The sequence below is a fragment of the Doryrhamphus excisus genome, chromosome 20 (genome assembly GCF_030265055.1).
Source record: "Doryrhamphus excisus isolate RoL2022-K1 chromosome 20, RoL_Dexc_1.0, whole genome shotgun sequence".
Classification (NCBI taxonomy): Eukaryota; Metazoa; Chordata; class Actinopteri; order Syngnathiformes; family Syngnathidae; genus Doryrhamphus; species Doryrhamphus excisus.
This window is the reverse complement of record NC_080485.1, coordinates 16,571,479-16,593,650: the sequence shown is the minus strand read 5'-3', so window position 1 is coordinate 16,593,650 and position 22,172 is coordinate 16,571,479. Positions and strand designations below refer to the sequence as shown.

At 46.3% G+C, this 22,172-nt stretch overlaps 1 protein-coding gene and 1 non-coding gene across 5 annotated transcripts in view; one reads left to right on the top strand and one right to left on the bottom strand.

The window, feature by feature from the left end:
- Window positions 1-22,172, top strand: part of LOC131107844 (leucine-rich melanocyte differentiation-associated protein-like) — a 267,408-nt gene that overhangs the window by 123,175 nt on the left and 122,061 nt on the right. The window lies entirely within an intron of this gene.
- trnap-agg (transfer RNA proline (anticodon AGG)) lies at window positions 2,345-2,416 on the bottom strand. Its single transcript has one exon. It is a non-coding gene; the product is annotated as a tRNA-Pro (tRNA).

Genomic DNA, 22,172 nt, shown 5'->3' with positions numbered 1-22,172 from the left:
GCAGTCATGAAGCATGCTGCAGCTCATTGTCCGTCCCAGTGCCGCAGTTTCAGGCAGAAAAATGGGAGACACGATGGTACACTATGTAGAACTCCATACTGGTCATTAGGTGTCGCTAGTGTTGCCACAGGAAGTACTGTACAGAACAGGAAGTACTCTCCCAATGCTGACACATGCAAGTGTATACTATGTCTTATTTATTTCTATTTATATGTCTTATTTTCTTTAGGCAATATAACTTACTATAGGGATGCTAGTTCAAGCCTATGGGGCTCTAGAAGGTCATTTAGAAGGTCGTAAGGGGTTTCCTATGAAAATATTTATTTTCAAAATAAGACGCTGAGTGACTTTTGTGAATTTCCTGTTGGCTTCCAAGCAATGGAAGAATGTAGAGCATAAAGACAAACAACATATTGAATCCTGCGTGGATCTTTTAAAGCCACGTAGTCCCATAAACCAAACCCCTCCCACACTGGAATATTCCACAGAGAAAGCATGGCGTTGTTTGCTTACCTTGCTACGGCACATGCGTACTCTCCGACCCTCCCTTTGCTTCCCACACCAAACACCACCTCCGATTCCAATCCTTCGCAGGAACCCGGATTTACTCGAGACTTAGACAGCCTGAATTCCTGCAGCCTCGCCGGGCCTGAATCACGCTGGCGACGACGCAGCGCTGCACATTAGCCTCGGTGCTAAGTAGCATCGTGAGGAATCTGCCGCTCCAGGCGGACGTAGCAGCAGTTGTTTAAATCCTCCAAAATAAATAGAGAATATTTAACAGAGACGATCTGGGAAATGGCAGACTTTGACGTGTGGAAGTGGTCTTCCAAAATAGTTTTTGTTACTCAGACGAGGAACGTTAGCTCCAAGCCAAGCAAAGCAAATCATCTTTCATCGACCACTTCAGTCATGGAGACTTCTTTTCATGGAGACTTCCATCCGGCAATGTCCGCTCTGTCCATCTTCTGGCTGGGAACCACACAAGGAAGTGAAGATGCATTTTTTAAAAGTTGATGATGAACACAAGTTTGTTCATCCTGAGAAGAGCTCCAGCAGACGATGGTTTCAATCTTCAGTGAAACCATCGTCTGGAAGATGTGACAAAGCTCAGTTCTGGTCGATGACCCAACCCATTGTGGGGACAAGGAAGACGTCTCCAACCAGGAAGTCCTATAGTACTATTATTATTATTATGCTATTATGCTACTCTCAAGTCCCGCCCACGCAGGGGCGGCGCCCTTTCCATGTGTGGATCAGTGGTGTGTGGCTATGTGTCTGCATCGTGTCCGTCAAGGTTAAGTTCTGCTTCCCACGTGTGCACGCTGCGGCTGGCTCGATCAGGTTGCCAAGTGACCATGTGACCTGTCTTCAAGTGACATCACTTCCTGTGTTTCATTCTACACTTCTCGTTTACTTCTAGTCAACGTGAAGCATTACAATGCTACAAGTTGACAGCATACTTGCCTTTCCTCAAAATGTGATCGGGCTAACTGGTTAGCATGCTAGCTTGCTATTTGCTAGCTCTCATCACTGTATTGGTTTGACAATTAGCTAGCTAACAGTTGTAAAAAGGTGAACTATTTGAAGCTGTAAGATATTCATGAGGCGCCGTGCTTGTGGGAATAACTTGATGGGAAGAATGAGGAAGGAGTGAAGAAGGATTTCACACCCTCGCCACGAATACGCCATCGGCCCAACGTCGGCGCCACTCCATTCATTTTAGCTTAGCTGCTAGCATTGGGAATTAGTGTGACTCCACATGTTGGGGCCGCATAATAAATGCTAATTAGGCTCTATAACATAACTCCAACCTTCCTGGAGACGCATGAACAATATCACACGTGCTCCAGCAAACATCTCACCTGATAATTAGCCATCAGCGAAGACGGAATCGGGCGTAGCGGCGGCTCTCTTTGTGTGTTAATGGCTGCTTTGTTCTCGGGTGGCTTCTAGGAAGTACGTGTGGTCCAAGCGTCTGGCTGATGCCATGGCGTCGTTTATGTTTGCAGGCTACATCAGAGTCATGGCATCCTTCTTTGGCGGCAGCGTCTGGCCCGGTCTTCACCTGTCAATCATTAGCCCCACCTTATTAGGTGGTGTTGAAATGCATCGTAAAACCCCTGCGGCTGATTCGTGCCAGTGAATTTTGATTTACGATCTTATTGACCGACGCCGTCATGAGGCGGAGACATTGGAGCTCCAGGCCACCGATGGCGGTGAGAAACAACGAGCACTTCGTTTCACTGCCAGTAACGGGAAATATGGATTTATTATCATATCCATATCAGAAACATAACCATATCTACGTATATCCATAAGTGTGGGAAATTTGTAAATACAAGGGCTCGTCCGGGATTTGAACCCGGGACCTCTCGCACCCTAAGCGAGAATCATACCCCTAGACCAACGAGCCATATATCCATATCAGAAACATATCTATATCTATATATCTATATCAACATATATCTATATCTATTTCCATATCTATAGCCATATACATATCAGAAACATATCTATATATCTATATCTACGTACATCTATATCCATATCCATATCTATATCCATATCCATATCCATATCTATATCCATATCCATATCTATATATCTTTATATCTATATATCTATATATCTATATATCTATATATCTATATATCTATATATCTATATATCTCTATATCTATACATCTATATATCTATATATCTATATATATATCCATATCCATATCAACATATACGTATGTATATCTACGTATATCTATAGCTATATCTATATATCCATATTTATATCAATATATCTATATCTATGTACATCATACCTATATATCCATGTCCATATCAGAAATATATATCTATATCTAGTATATCTATATCCATATCAGAAACATACCTATATCTACTTCTACGTACATCTATATCTACATCTACATATCTCTACATCTACATATCTCTATATCCATATCCATATCTAGTATATGTACCTATACATACCACACGTTGATCCACCAAGTATCCACCGTCCTCATAGAGAAGATGGCCCCCCAGCGTAGATTCACAGCAGATGGATGCATTTCGGTCACGGTGAACTTCCGTCTCTGGTGGGAGTGGAACGTCATCCGTCCTGAGCAGAAGACGAAGAAGACGAGCAGAGAGAAGTTGCGATGCAGTGCGGCGTATGGAAATGCGTCCGTAACGAATACGTGAAGATGGAGGCTATTGTTGTCTCGCTCTCGGCCTCGGCCTGGGGGCTCTCGGTGGGAACACTTTATCATGTTTTTAGCCCTCATGAATCATTAAAAACCAAAAACCCCAATGACTTGCCATGTACAAAATTCATATGCTGGGGGGTTGGGGGAGGGGGCTTGATACATGAAAATTAATTTTCCTTTCTCTGAGAGTGTGACAGGAAATCAATTAATCTTGATGTATTATTTCACGCGGGGCAGGGCGGCGGGCGGCGGCGCCGGGCGCAGAGAGAGAGTGGCTACAGCTGTTCTCGTTGGAGAGGCCATACATTACACTTGGCGGCTGTGACAGCTTCTGAAGGAAAAGGCTGAAGGATATCAGGCAGGTGGAGCAAGGAGAAGATTCCAACCAACTCATGGCGGAAGGATGAACGACCGCATTCCCCAAAAGTGCCGTCACTAGCACTTGTCCGTGACGTTCCCGCTCATCTGACTACCTGCTCGTGTTTTGTCGGCTCGTTTATTTCTTCCGTCTCTACGGTTTTTGCTGTTTTTGCACAGAATTGAGATTTAGCAGCCGTCAGATGAACGTGTCCGGGCCACAAAACACCGAAGGATGGAGTGACGCGGCTATTTACCGCCTGCTTTGAACTTGGATGACTTGGATGTCACACCCAGGTTGCTGCTGCCTTGCCAGTGACTCAGCGCCGCGGCAGGAAACGGGACACAGACGCCAATAATGGCTCTTTAACGGGAACAGACGCCCGTGGAGCTGCTGAGCTAGCAACGCGAGATACCGCGTTTAAATGGAGCCATGTCGCTCGGTATTTAACATGGCGGAGAAACCAGGAGGACTACGTTTGGGGGGGGGGGGGTAGAAATGTTACAGAATCCTAACTGGAAGCACGAATGACATCACAGCTGCTAGCCATCACTTTGCTAACTGATCATGAAACTACGGAAGGCGTTTGTTTGTGTCTCTGCTGGTTGCAACCAAACAAGAGCACCAACTATCAATTCCAGAATATCTTCAGAATCTTTAACGATCAATCAGTTGATTGTCTTTCCCATCCAAAACGTTTCCTACGCACGGTGAAGCTCATCGTCTCTTCGTGCGACCTTAGCGCATCAACCTCGCCTCATCAAGTCGCCTGGAAACTTTTCTCCAAAGTGACGTTGAAACTGTCAGCTGCCACCGGGATTGACTGACAGGCGGAATGTGTGGTGAAAGATGTTGTCAGGAGAGATGGCGGGCGGTGGGCGGCGGGCATAGTCCATAGGCGTAGTCCGCCATGAAGTCCTTCCCATTTGTGAGCAGATTCCACTGGTCAACAAGAGCGGTAATCAAGCGTCAGTAAACATCTGCTAGCAAGCATTCATAACCGGCCTTGCAGATTTACGGCCATCACGGCGGCTGTTCGCAAACGCATTCCCGCCTGCCTGACGAGGGGGCAGCTTGTGGCTCGGAGCTGCCGGGGCGGCCGCTGCCATTTCGTAAATGCGAGACGAATTAGAGAGCGGGAGACAACTAAATTAAAGCGGCAAACGACCGCGGCCAGATGGAGCTAACAAATGGACCGAGTTGTGGAGGTGCCAGTTGTACAGACGCGGGGGGGGGGCACTGGGGGGGGATTGGTTCAGGAGGGCCGTTGGGCCAGCAGATGAAAAGGTTCTATTAACACTTGGAGCGGGACGACTGGCGGCTTCGTGTCGGCCATATGCATCGACGTCGTCGTGGGGAATAAACAGCAACCTGGCCCACAGAAGGACTTTCCTCCTAATTAGCCGTGGGGATGTACGGGGGGGGGGGTCACTCTGCAGCCTTCAGTGCTTGCATGAGCGCTAGCGGCCACAAACGAACTTCCAGTTAAGGAATCCACACATCAACGTTCAAGACAACGATTGGTGTCCAAAGTGTGGCCCGCTGGTTGGGAATGGTTGTTTTTTTTTATTGTCGGGGGCCATGTTATAAAAATATAAGAAAGCTGAAACCAAAAACACAAACATAATTTTACACGAATAGTCAAAATATTAAGAGAAAAGACTTATCCATAATTTTATGACACTAACAACATAAAGTTTAAATATTAAAGAAAAACATTTTAAAAGTTGTAATATTATGAGAAACAAGCAAAACAAATAAAAAATTGGTTGTGAGAATAAATATTGTGAATAAAGAACATGAAGTATAAATAATGGGAATGAAAAAGTAAACATTTGACAAAGAATAAAAACATCTTCTAAGGATGAAAACCTTTCCATTTCAATAAAGTATAAAATATTATTAGGAAAATATCATTTAGTAACACGGAGCTAAGTATTTGTTGTCATATTAGGAGAAATTGCAAAATGTAATTGTGGAAAGCATCTCCGTTGCAAAAAGAAAACAGGTTGCTAAAACAACATCAGCAAACTCGGCGTCAATATTTGTCCACTTCCTTCAGGTCTTTTTGACGCCAAGTACTCTGGCTTCCTGCCTTCGTGCCGTGGGCGCGCCACGTGAATTCAGCATTCCAACATGTAGAACTGGAATCGTTTTTCCTCCGAAATCAAGTCATCTTCCCGATGGCGTCCAGCCTATTGTCTTTGTACGGAGCCATCATGTCCACGCTGTCCTCTTGGCTGAGACTAAGAGCACATTAGTGTCTCCTAAATGGCTTGGCTTGGATTAAAGGCGGCTTGTTAATGAAATAGAGGCATCACGCTAATGCACGGCCGCACTTTGCTCCCGGTGTGATATTTTATGTATGAGCTTTTTGCTTTGCAGCACATGAAAAGGACAACAAAAGAAGGCGTTTTCTGGGGGCCCGGCACGTGAAGATCATGGAGTTTGAGCGGGAGATTAGCTTTGGGTTAATGAAGTCTGGAGTGGAGTGAGAGAAATGGTTATTACTCTGCAACGTGGAGTCTTTTAATTTCCACTGTGGCAGCCTGGCCCCTAATGTGTTATTTTACATTCACTTTTAGATTGCTTAAAGTGGTCACCGCTATTTGTCTTACTCATTTAAATCGCCATTATTCAGACCCGCTCGCCGATGATGCATTAGGCTTCTCCCCACGCCCTGAATAATAAAATATTCCTCTTCAGGGGAGACAGTGCGCCGGCGTCGTCCTCCTTTGACATACACGAGCTGTTAACACGTAATATGCCGCCATTTGTTTTTTAAATCTCCGCCATTCATCCTTTTTCCCCTTGCTCTTGAAGCATCATTATGGGAATCCCTGTTCTCATCACTCACCGCAAAATCCCATTTTTGTTTTTCCTGTAGGTGATTTTCCCCCATGGTGCGCTTACTTACAGCGGCCTTAGCTTCTGATGGAGGAGGCAGGAAGTGACAGGGACTATTTGTTACCAGGAGGAGACAGGGGCGACACACACTAGATTATAGAATGCCGAGACGTGCAGAGGTCGGGTAAACAATTTGCCACCGAACTTGGCTACCCATGATGCACTCTGCTCTTTTTATCACCGGGGAGGGGATGCCGGAAGGCCCCACCTCCCCGCGGGGGGACGGCAGTCAGGGTCCTCTCTCTCTGTTAATTCACGGGATGAAAAGCTGCTGGCGGTGGCGTGTCATATATCAAAGACAGGGCATCAGTAATCTTTGCTCAAGGGCACAGATAACAGACATATAGACACGTGAATGAGATGGCCAGGAGAGAGGAAGAAAAAAGCAACTCATCCTTTTTCTGCTGCTACGCCGCCGCCACCGCCGAGGAGATAAAAGAAGATTTATGACTCATCTTGGACCACATGCCGGCTGCGCTCGCCATTTTTCACCCGCTCCAAAAATTGGTACTGGAAAGCAATCTGCTTGTCATTGTGTCCATCAGGTGCTTCAGGAGGAAATTGGGTCCTTTGGGTTTTTTGCCTCGCTCTCTCCGCACTCAACTATTTCCTATATAGCCGTTTTGTTTTTAATGGCGTCCATAAATATACAGTATGTTAGCTTCCAAGTACCTTTGTCGGAAGGCTTTTCCATGTGATGACGCCTGCTGGGCTCTTTGTCTCTCTGATATGGTGGGACCTCACTTTCCGTGATGAAGCCGTTCCAAAGGGGCTCGTCTAAAACCGAATTAGACCATTTTCTCCATGGGCGCATATAAACAAGCACGTATTCATACTTTATTTTAAAGATGTTACTCGACTTGCATCGCATGTTCTTTTTTTACTTCTTCCAATCAGACTCTGCTTTAAATTCATCACCAGACTCGTCCTTTTCCGCCTTAGATCCATAGGTCAGCTCTGGCTAGCTCCCGTTAGCCGTTGATGCATACCATTAACACCTTCCATGTTTGTGGTCTCCGATTGGTTTAGCTTTTGCTAGCTCACGTGATTACACTGTTATCTCGAGGATGGTGCCGCATGTTGGTGACGGCTACCCGTACGTCCAAGTTATGCGTCAACAAACCGAGTACAGATACGACACCGTGACAAGGTGACACTTGCACGGCAAGCTAGAGGGCCAACGCAAGTCGAGGCAAAATGTGAGCAAAAAATTTGGATGTTCACCCAAAAACACGCTAACCGGGGCGGGCCTTAACCGAGGTACTACTGTATCACGACATTTGGTGTTAGGAGTGTGATCCGAGACGACTGAAGTGGGACTGATAATCACGACACAAATCGAGGTACAATTTTGTCAAATGTTTTTGTCAAAACCGAACCTCAGGGAAACACGGTCGTTGGAATCTGAGGTTCCACATTCCACTGGAATGCCATCCCATCAACGTCTTTCTCAGACGTCATTATTAGTGATGAAGTTTTGGTCAGAACAACAAAAACAAGTCAAGGGGCAAATTTGGTACCCCCGGATCGGTGACCAACTAAAAAATTGGTCCAAATCCAAAGTCTTACAAAGTCTTACAGTCGTGACATCTGCGTTACCTTTCCCCATCCTTCATTGGTCTGAAAAGTGTCCTCAAGAAGTTCTGGTCCACACTCCACCCCAAAGTTGAACAAATGAGCCCACTTGAATGTCCACGATTCTCCTTAAGTGGCCACAGCCAGACGGCCAACAAGTAAGGCTAAGTGCTCCACGTCACGGTTTGTATTCAAGTCCTGTGCCGTCAAGCCGTCAAGTCTGTCATCCGATGCAATTACCTACAATTAGATGAATGATTTAATTGTAGGTCTTTCAATCCAATGTTTAGAAAAGTTGATTGTTGAAGTGCTGTCTGGGTGACGGGTGGGCGGCACCCTGCTGTGCCTGCTGATGGAACAGCGACCCGCAGACGGTGGTCGTCTTAGACTATTTGGGACTTGCCTGATCTGTCAGTAGCGTGTTTTCATCGCTGCAAACAGGCCTGATGATAGAACGCTATCTCTGCTAGCCCTCGTTATGTCGTCTTGTTGTACAGGCGCACCACCACGGCAGCACATGTCCTACGCTGGCCACCGTACAGTTCAGACTGATGGCTTTTTTTGCGTGTCGCTAGCCGTCCCCTACCTGCTGTTCCCGCCTAGACCGGTCGCCAAGCGTGACATCTGTTCCGAGATGAGAAAGGGAATGTCAGCACCCTGCCACGGACAAAACGGCTGTCAATGAAAGCTTGGAGAAATGACCATTTTTAATCGCACAGCATCTGTGTGGGACTCAGAAATCTGTCCAAATTACCACCCCAATTTGGATTAGCATACTGCATACCTTCCTGCCTTACAGTGGAACCTTGCTTTTGTCAATCATCCCTTACCAAAGGTCAGAAGAACAAAATGTATGAAAACCCTGGAATCTGTTCATAGTGTCCCACGGGCTGCATTTTGGACACCAACGTTTGTCTTGAATGACGGTGTTGCCAAGAACCGCTGTCCTTTCCGTCACCCGCGCATGGACGCTATGTTGGGGTACCTGATGGGTTTGTGATGGATGCTATTTGGACCCACAACAACCGATGATATTTTTAGAAACGACTTTGTCAAAAAATGAATCAAAATCGAGAAAACTGAGGTTCCACACTATTTGACATATTAGCTGCCATTTCTATCCCAGTATACCTCCTGGAGGGACAATACTATAAAAATGTAACTAACTGTCCAAAGTGTCAATATTTAGCGTGAGAAGCGCTAGTTATTTAGCACTCTTTGCATTGTTATTTAAAACAATCATTTTCTGCGCTTCATGGCTGAAAATTGTCATTGATTCGCCGGATGACAGATGCTAAGAGGCGGGCTATTGACGTCGCTATCGCCATCGCTACCGCCATCGCTATCGCCATCGACACTTTCAGTAAATTCCTCATCTAATTACCATTCCCCGGGCCCAAAACGATACACCTTTGTATTCTGAGAGGAGGTCGATGGATGCGGGACGCTTTGTTCTAGAAGGAGATGCTTGTCACTGCACTTTGATTTAGGACAGAACTGAGATGATTGCGTGTGGAACAATTAAAGGCGGACCTGGACCACTGAAGACACCAGTGAAGAGAAGGTATATACTGGATACTTCATACTTCATACTGGATACTGGATACTTTACACGTTCTTTACACTCCTGATCAAACTTTTAATTGCAAGATTTGGCCTTGTTGGATCTTAAGGAGGTTTGAAGTCGAGCTTCAAAATGTAAAAAGAAGAAACAAAAACAAAAAAACAGTCAGATGTTTATTGCAAACAAGCATTACAGTCGGTCGGTGTTGTTACAGGCTGTTCATCAGCTGATCAAAGCTTTCAGACCCCAGCCCTTTAAAGCCCCCCTGAGAGCCCCCCTGAAAGCCCCCCTGAACCCCTCCTAAGCTAGGAATGAAAACTAGGAGAAGCCGTGAGTGATGAGTAGCTGTGCCGTTCTTGTTGAGGTGAAACATGGCTTTGGGCATGCTTGATGCCGGCGTTCCCAGGAGGTAGTGGGAATGCTGCTCCAGGTGCTGAAGATGGCTTCACTGTCTGGAGCTCAGGTCCTTCTAGATCCACCCCCAAATGTTGTCCACTGGATGTAGCTGAGGGGAAGACGCAGGATGGTCCAGAAGAGTCAGCTTATTCCTCTGGAAGAACCAGGGCCTCCAGTCATGAAGATCTCTGTATATGACATCTACCGTTTGACACCCCTGCACGACCTGAAGGACGATGATGGTGGAAAACCTCTCAGGTGGGATCTCCTTGTCTCCTTGGAAGTCAAGTCAATCAAGTCAAGTCAATAAAGTCAAGTTTATTTATATCCCTTTATCACAAAGGGGATGGGACAAGTCAAAACCTCAAAATCTTCAAGCAGGCTTGAAACATTTTTTGACTGGCTCTCGTTTGTTCTTTTTGTGTTTTGAAGCTCTTCTTAGAAGCTCCTTAAGATCCATCAGTACCAAATACACATTCTACATGAAATATAATATGTCTCTTATCAAAGCCTGGATGAACTGGGATGACTGCTGGTCCAGTTTCTTAGCCATGTCTTTGGGTGGTGCCCCCAGTGCCAGGAATAATCCCCTGCAGTTCTCCACGTGGATGTCGATCCAAGACTCTTGACAGTTCCTTTGCCGCAATGGCATCCGACTCTGCAAGCGCCTCCAGCAGGTGCCAGAACCTGACACCTCCTGAAGGCAGTATGAGTCATGTGGTGCTGATGCTAAGTGTGTGTTGGTGGGGGGGGGGGCTTTCATGCTAAAGCCATAGCTAAGTATTGCTGGGGTCTTCTGTCTTCTACCCACAGCGGCCTGTGAGTACAGGAAGCCCATTGTTGGCGGGGACGGGATTCACTGGCAGGGGAAGTGGTGTAATTCTGGTTCTGTCCTGGTTCAGTCAGTTCAGATTTCACACAGACCCCCACGATCAAACCCCTGGACTGGTTGTCACTGCACTGCACTGTCAACCTAAAACATGTTTAGGTTCTGAAAACACTGTTGGATGGTTACAACGTTACGATAGTAGTTGTATATTGTATATAGTAGTAGTAGTAGTAGTTGTAGTATATGCCTTGGCTCCGCCCATGTTTGTGAGTCAGCATTCATGACCCTGAAAATATGTTTTAATGTGGAAGTCTTTATTTTGATGCCCTCATGTGGTGCAGGTACATTGTGGTCCACGTGTCTTAGCCCTTAGCCCTTAGCCCTTAGCCCTTAGCCCTTAGCCCTTAGCCCTTAGCCCTTAGCCTTTAGCCCTTAGCCCTTAGCTTCACCCCTCCCCTTGCCCTTACAACCAAGTGCCAAGGAGAAGAAGCCACTAAGCCACTTGACTCCCATGACATCATCGGGGGAACTAGAGAACCTAGGGAACTAGAGAACCTAGGGAACTAGAGAACCTAGGGAACTAGAGAACCTAGGGAACTAGAGAACCCAGGGAACTAGCAAACCTAGGCAACTAGAGAACCCAGGGAACTATAACGGTTCTAGACGGGTATGCTGGAGCCTATCCCAGCTGTCTTTGGGCGAGAGGCGGGGTAGACCCTGGACTGGTGGCCAGCCAATCACAGGGCACATAGAGGTGCTGCTGTACCGTCTCTGTAATAACTACAAACCAAATAATCCCCAGCATGTCTTGGGGGTTGAACACAAACAAAGACAAATACAATTCCCCATCTTGGAGTCCATTGTACTCCTTCAGCTCCACACTGCAGTTTTTCAAGCATACATAGCATAGGTGACGTTAAAAGACGAGCAGAGTCAAGTTGAATGTGAGCTCTGTGGTTTTTCATTCCATCTGACAAAGTCTCCCACACAACAACACAGAACGACATTGAAATAAATTGAAGTAACGACAACAAGCCATGGCGGCGAGAGTGAGGGAGTTCTGCCATGTAATGTGATCTCAGATGATTTGCTGCAACAGGAACTCTATTTTACTCCTCTTTCCCAAACACGTGTAAGAATGCGTTTGGCCTTTGGAGCTGAGACTTCAGGAGCTGTGGGAATGTTCAGCCGTTTGCTGCAGAGAGCAGAGCATACTTTCATGGCTAGAAGGCTTCTCTCGGCCGGCCAGTTAGCGATCGCACCGGCGAGATGTCTGACTCTCTGCGGACAGCAGAGAAGTGGGCGGAATATTTGATTACATTTTTTTACATTTCAGCCAGTCTCATTTTCTCCGTGACCTCGTGTTTAGGTTACAGTGTGGGGCCACTTTTGAGGCTCGCCATTTAGTTTTGGGAAACTGCAAGCACAGTCTTGACCACAAGGACACACCAGCGTGTCGGGCATCCCCAGTCCAGGACGGTTTTGGACGCTGGAGCGTAATTCAGTTCAGGCGTGAGTGTCCCAAAAATAGGAGCGAAACACATCGGCCTTCCGACTCCTTTGATGCTGGCTGAACCGCAGCCTTGCATGAATCTCAACCGTAAATGTTGATCTTTCCAAGTCTTGAGGTCTCTTGGTGACATATTTTGTCTGAAACTTTGGCTGGAAATCCAAGAGTGTAAATCAGGCAGCAGATGATAAATTAGCGAAAATGTTGCTTCTGTCAACACACGTCTAATTCTCCGTGCAACCTGGCAACGTTATACAGCGTAACTCTGCGCTTGGCCAACGTAGTAGACAGCGCTATCAAAGCTAGCTATCACAACAACGTAACATTCAGGAGTGGGACAGGAGGACACCGATATTAGCAACACTAGCATAGCCTCGAGCTACTGTGCTAACATTTTAACATGCTAGGTTTGCCTATCCTCTGAAGAAAACAAATGATATTCAGATGTGTAGCGAAGCCTTTTTGTTTGTTTTTCCAAATCTGTTATCGAGCATGAGTGGACGTATACGTGTGGCAGGCTCACCTAGCGAGCTAGCTGCTAGCTGGGGGCGTGCAGGACGCCTTCATAACGTCATGGAAACACGGAACTCCGACAGCAGAACTCCACTCTCACTCAAGCCGAGCAAACAAGCAACGGAATCGGTTGAATTTTCTCACATTTGATGCTCTTATATGCAGAACATCGTTAAAAAGGTGCAAAGTTGGGGACGTGCTAAAAAACAGGATGGTCGCTCCTGTCACACACGTCTTAGTCCCGGTGCTACGTAGACCTGCGACATAACAGCAGTAACGACATGCTTATTACTCGTTTCAACAGATGACTATTAAACTAAGTTGTTATTCTTGTTTCTTTAACAAGAAAATGGAAACAATCCCAGTTAAAATGGAAACAAAGGGAAACATTACAATATGAAAATATAAAATATATATTATATTTGGAAAATGAGGTTGGGAAAAGTAAAACAAATACCTTTTGCCTGTTGAGGACAATACTACATATAACGTTTCAATATTTTTGGAGTACTAATAGGCCATCATCAGCCACAACATTGCAATTTTACAAAATATCAAAGTTGCATCCTTTCATTTTCCCCCCTGCGGTCCCTGGGAAATGTTTGGATACTCCCGTCTCGGATTTGCATCCCTCTACAAACGGGGTTGTAAAAGCAAAAACTCAGCAGCGAGTGTTGTGTTTAAATCCCTAAATGGGACCCCCGAGCCCAAAGGTTTGGCCACCAGAACCACCCTTCCAAGCCCCCCAGGCTGGAATGAAGACGCACATGACGAGAAGCGCCTGATGTCGTGGTGGGCCTCCTTTTGTCCCCGACTCTACTCGCCCCGCAAGGAAATGCGGTGCTGAGTTTGCGATGGCAGCCATCCCTCTAAACAAACAACGTCGGGGACGGAAAAGGGACTTCTTTGTCTCGATTCTTCCGCGGAGCCTCCCGGTCCACCGCGAGTTTACATGACCCTTCAACTCCTGGTGACAAGAGACGGGGCGCATAAAGAGGCGTTGTTGGCCGACTCCCAGCCGTTGGACGCGTCCACCAGGAGTTTACATAAGAGTCCTTTCTCTGACACATGGTGTGAAAGACAAGACAACAACATTTTTGGTAAAGTTCCTCGTGAGCAAGTGGTCACCGGCTTGTCACGGTGGAACAAAGAAGCAAAAAATAAGTTTCCCAGGCTTGTTTATGATGTCTGTGGGTAATTTATATCCTGGAATGCGTCTGTACACTCTGTCCTGTCTGTCAAGCCTTCACATGAGTGATGTGGAGTTGTTTACTCAAGCACATCAACTCACTTTTCACTCTCGCTTAAGCTGAATGAGCTTCTCCCGATATTCCACCACCGCCGAGCCTTTTGGGCTTTTTTGGGCTGCCTTGGATGTGCCCGTCAGCGTTCAAGGACGACAAGACAATACATTTATTAGAGAGACAGATGAACTTCTTTTCAAATCCCGTCAACTCCGCCGAGTGTCGGAAGCGGAGACAGCTGACGGGCGTATGACAGCTGTCACGCTCGTCAGGGGCGCGTCTCAAACGAGCGCAAACAGCGGCTGGCTTGTTGTGTGCCGGCATTCAGCCCAACTGAAGCTGGGTGCGCCGTCGCCATAAAGCATTTTGGATTTGTGCTTCATCCCGCCTTCAGACGCAATTTGCTGTGAGAGCACGAGAATATATTCTTGTTGCGGCTGGCCGAGTGTCCGATGGCATTCCCGCGTCCTTCCGGGCGGATACACATGAACTCATTCCATGCCAAAGACCTCAACAGCGCATTTAACGTCCTTTACGTTTTTGTGCAAAAAGAGGCAAAAAGATGTGATGACGCAACTCTCACTAATGAATTTCTCTTCAGAGCAATTGTAAGCCATAAAAACGTCCACAAGGGGGCAGAAGTGCGATTGGCAGAGGTCATGTGAACGGAAGAATCACACGACAGGAAGGAGGAAGTGACAGAGCGGGGAGGAGGAGTGTGGTGTGCACATAGTAGGGAAATATGTGTACACGGGTACCCTTTCATTCCCATATCCAGGTAGTAATACAATTATAAATACTTCTACTGACACTACTACTAAAGAGAAGAACAATGAATACCACCAATAATAAACATAATGTATTAACTCGAATCACGTAGACAACAATTAGTGTTGTCCAGTGATGATTGGGCAGGTACTTAACGTCATTAGTGCTCCAGAAAGAATGCTAACGAGCTCCTATCTCGTGTGGAGCATCCGCCAGTCAAGGATTGTCTGACTCGGCTGTCAAGCAAACATTCAACAGGTTGTCCATAGTCCGTAGTCCACAGTCCGTAGTCCGTAGTCCATAGTCCATGTCTTCTACCGAGCGTGAGCAGCAGTGAAAATGCAGCTTTGGCGGCATTGAACGTCTGTCATCCGTTCTAATCTGCGCAGCTAATGAAGGAAGGCGTAATAAAAGGCCGGTGTTGATCAATGGCTCACACCAACACAAAACATCTGATAAATGATGGTTTCATCTGGGCGGTGATTTATCGTCCGCGTGCTCATGAGCAGCACGCGTCCCCGCAAAGAAGTGTTGTTTTGTCACCCAACCCTAATTGAGTGTAGGGTTTTGCTGAAGTGTATTATCCATTATGTGCGCCAGGACATTGATGAATGGAAATAGCGTTTCTTTGTTGAATGAATCGGACAGCGTTGCCGGCCGCGAGTAATGGCGCTGGTGGGATCCAACGCAGAAGATCAATAAAGCGTTGAAATAAAACCAGAAATGGAATTTTGCGTTTCTCGGTGATTACATTCTCAATGGCTGAATTTGTTTGATTAAAAAGAAAACACAACTTTTTTTTTTTCCCTTTTCGGAGCAGGGACCAAATAAGCATCCTAAAGATCTTTCCTGGGCTTCCCAGCCTCCAGCCCATTAAAATTCCTCTGAAGTTGTGTACATATCACTACATCAAGTGCACATAAATTATGAATGTCTCACATAGCAATCTAGCCCCCGGCTTCCCTTGCAACTGATTTGGTGTCTGTGAACTTCGTTGTTACAAGGACGGCAGAAAATTGGAGTAATTTGCTCGCCGAGTGATTGATCATTCCGCGCTCATAAACGCCGAGCGTGGCGTCATAAACATATCTCACCCTCAACTTAAATATGCAGGCTGAAGGAGAACTTGGTCACACAAACCTGGAAGGACTTTTGCATTTTTCAGGCCAACTATTGGGGGGGTGTTGGGGGGGGGGGGGGTAGTGTTTTATGCTGTGTAATGTGTACGTACTGTAGGCTAGCTGGATGATGATTATCCCAAAATATTGCTGATAAATGATAGGATTGTATGACTTTGTGACCAACGTATTGATAATAGAGAATATGGAATAATAACGTGAGTACAGGAGTGTAGCGAGTCAAAAGCAATCGAGTTGAACTTCATCAAACGTTATATTACGTTATAAAACGCAATACGCAAAATATTTTGGGTGGTCGAGTGGTTAGCATGCTGGCCACACAGTCAGGGGATCGGGAAGATCTGGGTTGGAATCTCTGCTGGTCATCTTGGTGTGGAGTTGACCTGGTCTCCCTGAGCGAGCCTGCTTGGGTTGGGGTTAGGTAGTTAGGTAGTTGGGTAGTTAGGTAGTTAGGTAGATAGTTAGGTACTAGATAGTTGGGTAGTTGGGTACTAGGTAGACAGGTAGTTAGTTTGGTAGTTAGGTAGTTGGGTACTAGGTAGTTGGGTAGTTGGGTACTAGGTAGTTGGGTAGTTGGGTACTAGGTAGACGGGTAGTTAGGTACTAGGTAGTTGGGTAGTTAGGTACTAGGTAGTTGGGTACCTGGGTAGTTAAGGCAGTTAGGTAGTTTGGTACTACCCAGGTACTCCGGTTTAGTTAGGTAGTTTAGGTACTGGGTAGTTGGGTATTTGGGTAGTTAGGTACTAGGTAGTAGGGTTGTTAGATGGTTGGGTAGTTAGGTAGTTTAGGGACTAGGTAGTTGGGTAGTTAGGTACTAGGTAGTTGGATAGTACCCAGGTACTCCGGTTTGCTCCCATATTCCATCAACGTGTATGATACTTAACCAGCTTAACTAAAGGAGGTGCATTTATAGCCACAAATAGCCGTGAGCTAGCATCACGCTAGCTACTCAGCTGTGGTGTTGGGGTGGGGGCTGCGTCCAAGGACATCTGTCTGCCTGTTTTCACTCACAACCTTCTAAGTGGAGTGGACTCAGGGTGTCACAGGGTTCCCCTTCCCAGGCGATGAGGAGCTCAGGCGGGGGGGGGGGGGGTCCTGCTAACTCTGTCCAAGCCTGGAAGCGGACGCACTTCCCAAGGAAAACTTTGCTTCTTCAGGACCGCCGCAGGTTGACATTCTTGGCCATATTTTTCTTTCTATTATTTGCTAAAACCTAAAAAACCTAAAAAACCTAAAACCACCAGCAGCAGCGTGGGCTTCAAAGAAGTTTGCAGTGTTCTGGTGCAGTTCCTGGGTTTCCCCGATGAAAAAGTTGGCCAGAGACACGGTTTCATCGAAAGAAACGTCTCATCGGGTGCTCTCAATCAGGATGATGAATGTAGCCCAAGTCCAAACCTGCTGAGTGGATCAGCGTCATTAGGCATGAGGAATAGGAGGAACCCAATGAAATGCAGCTAACAGATGTTTCAGATCTTCATCGGAATCCTTCATCCAGCGTGAAGTTGAAGGTAAAGGAAATCAAGGTCCTTTGTCTGCTTTTTATCTCCACGTTTTGGAAAGCCTTCCAGATTGACCAGTCGGACGTTGTTGGCTCTATCCAGACCTCCGCCGTTGTCAGCCTGCTGTCATCTTCTAAGCAGAGCGGCGAGAGAGAGGCTTTACCGTGAATAATGCCTCAAGTCTGCAGGCAGCCAACACCAATAAATCTTCATAGAGGTTCCCGGGTTCCATCGGGCCGCTGCAGGTTTTATCCCCCCCCCCACCGATGCTGAGTTTCCACAATTCTATGATGAACCCGCAATGGCTTCACTTTCTGGTATTCAGCTCATGTAAATCAATAAAATCCACGTCAACAACGCTTTAGCTTGCTGGGATTTGCTAAATGCAATTCATCACCCGGGAAAGCGGCTAACAAATAGAGTCGGATCTTTTGCGTTAGGGTTGTTTGGAAACATTTGAAGACTGCATTTTTCATCATCAGGAAAGCAAATTGCTTGGTATGGAAATCTGCGCCGCATTCCTCACACGCGGGAGACGACTGCGGTGGGGTGAAGGTGTCCTTCTCATTGGCCGGGGGGGTGGGCGCAACTTTAACCCCATGAATTGCATGCCTTAATGCCGCTCGTCTGGTATCCCAATCCCTCGCCACTTGGCTTCACTCGATCATGATCATATTCACGTACAACTGTAATTATTCTACAATTAGAATGATTAGAATTCCTAGTTTTTAAGTCTACCTGTGGTTAGAGGATGAAGAGGATCGTGGAAGTTGATTATGGTTCTGATGGATTATATTTGTGTCCATATTTTGTCTGTCTGGAATAGATTTAATGGAATTCTATTCTTGTCTGGGTTTTTCAATGTTTCAGTTTTGGTCTCAAATGGCGGTTCCGCTGTCCTCTTACAATCAGTCCCCCTGTGGAACCCAGATGGACGTCTTTTAAGAACTGCTTCTTGAACGCCCCACATGCTTTGAATGGAGGAACGTGTAAATCAACTGATCTCACTCACAGCAAGTCCGGCCACGCCTCGGTACGACGATGCTGACTTATCGACATGTTCGGAGACGTCTTGCTTTGATATGTCCGTCCATGCCCCGAGGCTGAGGCTGGGCAGCACCCCCCCCCCCCTCGCTTTAACATGCATCACTCATCATAAGTGGGAATATGTCACCTTGTGAAGTGCAATTAGGAGGCTTGCAAGGCAGGACGATCCGTCTACTCGTGTCCAATTTACAGTGGTGCGTGCGTGCGGACAAATCAAACCTAATTGATGCTTCAACGGCTACCTTGTTATTTCAGCAACATGGCTCCCCTCACTCAGGCTCCTTGTTAATCATCTCTTTCAACGTGTTGCACTGATCAGGCTTTTTAACTCAATGTGACTGGACGTCATCCGGACCACACCCACAACCGTACTGTAGATCAGGGGTGTCCAAACTTTTCCACGAGAGGGCCACATTGGGAAAAATGACAGATGTAGATGTACTACTAGGGGATCTGTACTTTATATTGTTGGATGCATATTGTTCATATGCATCCAACTGTACATCCATCTGTCCGATTGTCCATCCATCATCCATCATCCATCATCCATCCATCCATCCATCCATCAACCCATCCATCCATCATCCATCCATCATCCATCCATCCATCCGTCCGTCCATCCATCCATCAACCCATCCATCCATCCATCATCCATCCATCCATCAACCCATCCATCCATCATCCATCCATCCATCCACCCATCCATCCATCCCTTGTTTCTTATTTTCCAAATATTTCAACTTTCTTCTTCTTCCCCAACATATTATGGCTTTATTTTTATAGTATATATCCAGTATATAGTATAGTAGATACTATAGTATTATAGTATTGTCAGTATAGTAGTTTATTATTTATTCTTTATTAAAATTGCAGCTGTTTTTTCCATTTCTGCTGTTGTTTTTTTCCAACTATTTCAAAGTTAATCTTGTAGATTTTTGTTTGTTGTAATTATGACTTTTTCATGTCTATCCCCATATTTTGTATACAAGTATAATCTATAATATTAGAACTTCTTCACCAACATTATTTCTCAAAAACATTATTGTACCAAAAAAATATATATATATATTTAATGACATTGTTGCTGTAAAATTAACCTTTTCTTTGTTAGATGACGTTTTCTTTTAATAGTTGAAGTTTTTACTGTTGATTTTTCAACTTTTGCAGCTGTTATGATTGCTTGTAAAATGTTATTTTTCCAAAATAAAAACCAGCGGTGGGCTGCATCAGCGGGACACCCGGTTAGTATTCCCCCGTCGGATCTCTCTCAGGCCTCGCGGTGACCAGGTCGACTGGATGATGAGCAAATGAGCTGCTAAAAAGGCAAAGTTGGCGAGCGTCGTCCATCATGTGAGGAAAGGGTGGAATGGGAAGTCCCGGCTGCTATTAATTACGTGGCTTTGCCAGTACGACGCTGTTATAAATCAATTGTGAGCGGCCTGCCATCTGACCGGACTGCCCGCCGAGTGGCTCGGTGTGTCCTGCTAATTGTTTCTGAAATGACCTCCGCTTCCTCAAGGATGATGGTTGCAGTTTAAACCCGTCTCAGGCGACTTCGCGCTCTCATCGGGCATCACGACTGCAGCGTTTGACGTCGTTAAGTTCACGACATGTTCCAGTCGGGCCGAACTATCTAGCTTCCTGTCGTGTAGTCGACCATGTTTTGTATGATCTAATATTTGTTCTTGCCGGCACGGCCTGTGTTGGACAGGCACATGTTCCCGATAGTGCATGATATGCTGCTGACCGCCATGCCTTGCTCAACGGAGTGTAGCCTGCATTACGATGAATATTGATTATGCGTTCCTCTCAAAACATCATCATCTTTCCAACACATATTCCAAAGAAAGCTGTTGCCGGGTAGAAAAAGCCCCGGTCTCGGCCGCCGAGGTGCTTTGGTTTTTGTGTTTGGAAGCTCCACTGCACCAAAGCTCCTTCAGGGATTGGCTGTTTAGCGCTGTCAGTCAAGTGCTCAGCTGAGGTCTGTCCCCTTTGATGGATCGATTCCAGCGTTCCCTTGAATTTCCCTCGTTTGTCTCTCTTTATATGCAATTACATCCTGCATAAATGCCACGGGTGCATCTGATGTTCCCGCCCGCCCCCCATTGTGTGTGTGTGTGCTAAAGTCCCCAAGAAGCCATTTCGGCTTTGGAAATGGAGCGCGGCCGGGCCTCAGGTGTCCTTGTCACGCTGATGAATCGCGTGGAAGACGTATTAAACCTCCCTGGAGTTGGAGAGAGACCGCCATTGAGCGTTCCTTTACCCCGCCCCAACAAAGAAGAGATCAAAATGGTAAATATGACGATGTGTTGAGCGCATAAAGGCCGGCCTGTCCCTGAGAAATTGATTTAGTGGATTCCTTGACATTTTAGTTGTGGTCGTTATGTTGTATTTATGGGGGGATTGCTGGAGCCTCTCATTATGCTCTCCTAATTTATTTTACATACTTTTTATGGCTGCTTGTGCTCAGCAGGCCTTCACGGCAGCTGTTATTTGGAGAGAAAAAAACGCGGCAGGCGGCTATCCATCATGATTTACATGTTTATTCCCAACAACGTGATTTATTTGACCGTGTTTTCCTGGTTTTTGGCAACGCTGCCTCTCAGGTATCCAGACGCCAATCGTTTTACGAGCCGAGAGTGTATTGGCTTTCACCAGCTTTTCATGTCGTCCGTACGATAATGGCTGTTAGTTAAAAGAAAACAAGAGCGGGCGACGCATAAATCACCATCAGCATAAAACGGGCCTGGATTATAATCATCAAGGCGGCCAAGCTGCTCTTTTCAAAGGAATTTGACCCCAAATTATACGCTTGATTTCTCTCTCAGGCTCTTCTTGTCGTATTTTTGCTTGCTCGTGGTTCCGTTTTAGCATCAAGGCGTGTACGGCACGGCTGTTGTTTTACTCCACAGTGTCCACTTTGCTTTGCTGCCCTCAGTCTCTTCTTGGATAAAAGGTGTCATTGCGAAATACAGCTGAAATGGAGGAAATCGGCTGCTTTTGACCTTCAATTCACCTTCATTTCAGGCTAAGGCTATGAGATCCGGGAGGGAGGGGTTCAGAGGAGAGTCGCTGCTTCTTCACACGGTTGGGGTTGGCTCAGGGGTTGCCTCCTGGAAGCCTCCCTGCTGTGGTGTTCTGGGCATGCCCACCCGGTTAGGAGGTCTCGGGCACACTTGGGACACACTGGAGGTCTGAAGGTCTCTAGTGAGACTGCTCCCCCAGACCTGGATAAGTGGAATAAAAGGAATGGAATCCAGAAGGATTTTCTAGGTGATGAGGTGATGAAATGATGAGGTCACTCTTTCCTCTGTGAAGCGCCTCGGACTCGTGCTCATGTAAATAAACGTGCCTTGCCTGTCCCGTCCACGCTGCGTTTGTTTTAAGCGATGAAAGAAAAGCTCTTCAAGCGGTGTCCATGGCGTCCCAGGCTGAGCGTCGGCGGCCGGAATGAGTCATTAACAGCCAAGATGAAGTGGTTATGAGCTGCTTCTCATTCAATTAGAGCAAAAAGAGGGGCGCTTGATATACGCTTATGCAGCTCCGAGCGTCACCCAGCGTGAAATTTAGTGTTTCCAGGATATTTAACATTAAGACACAGTTAAAATTAATTC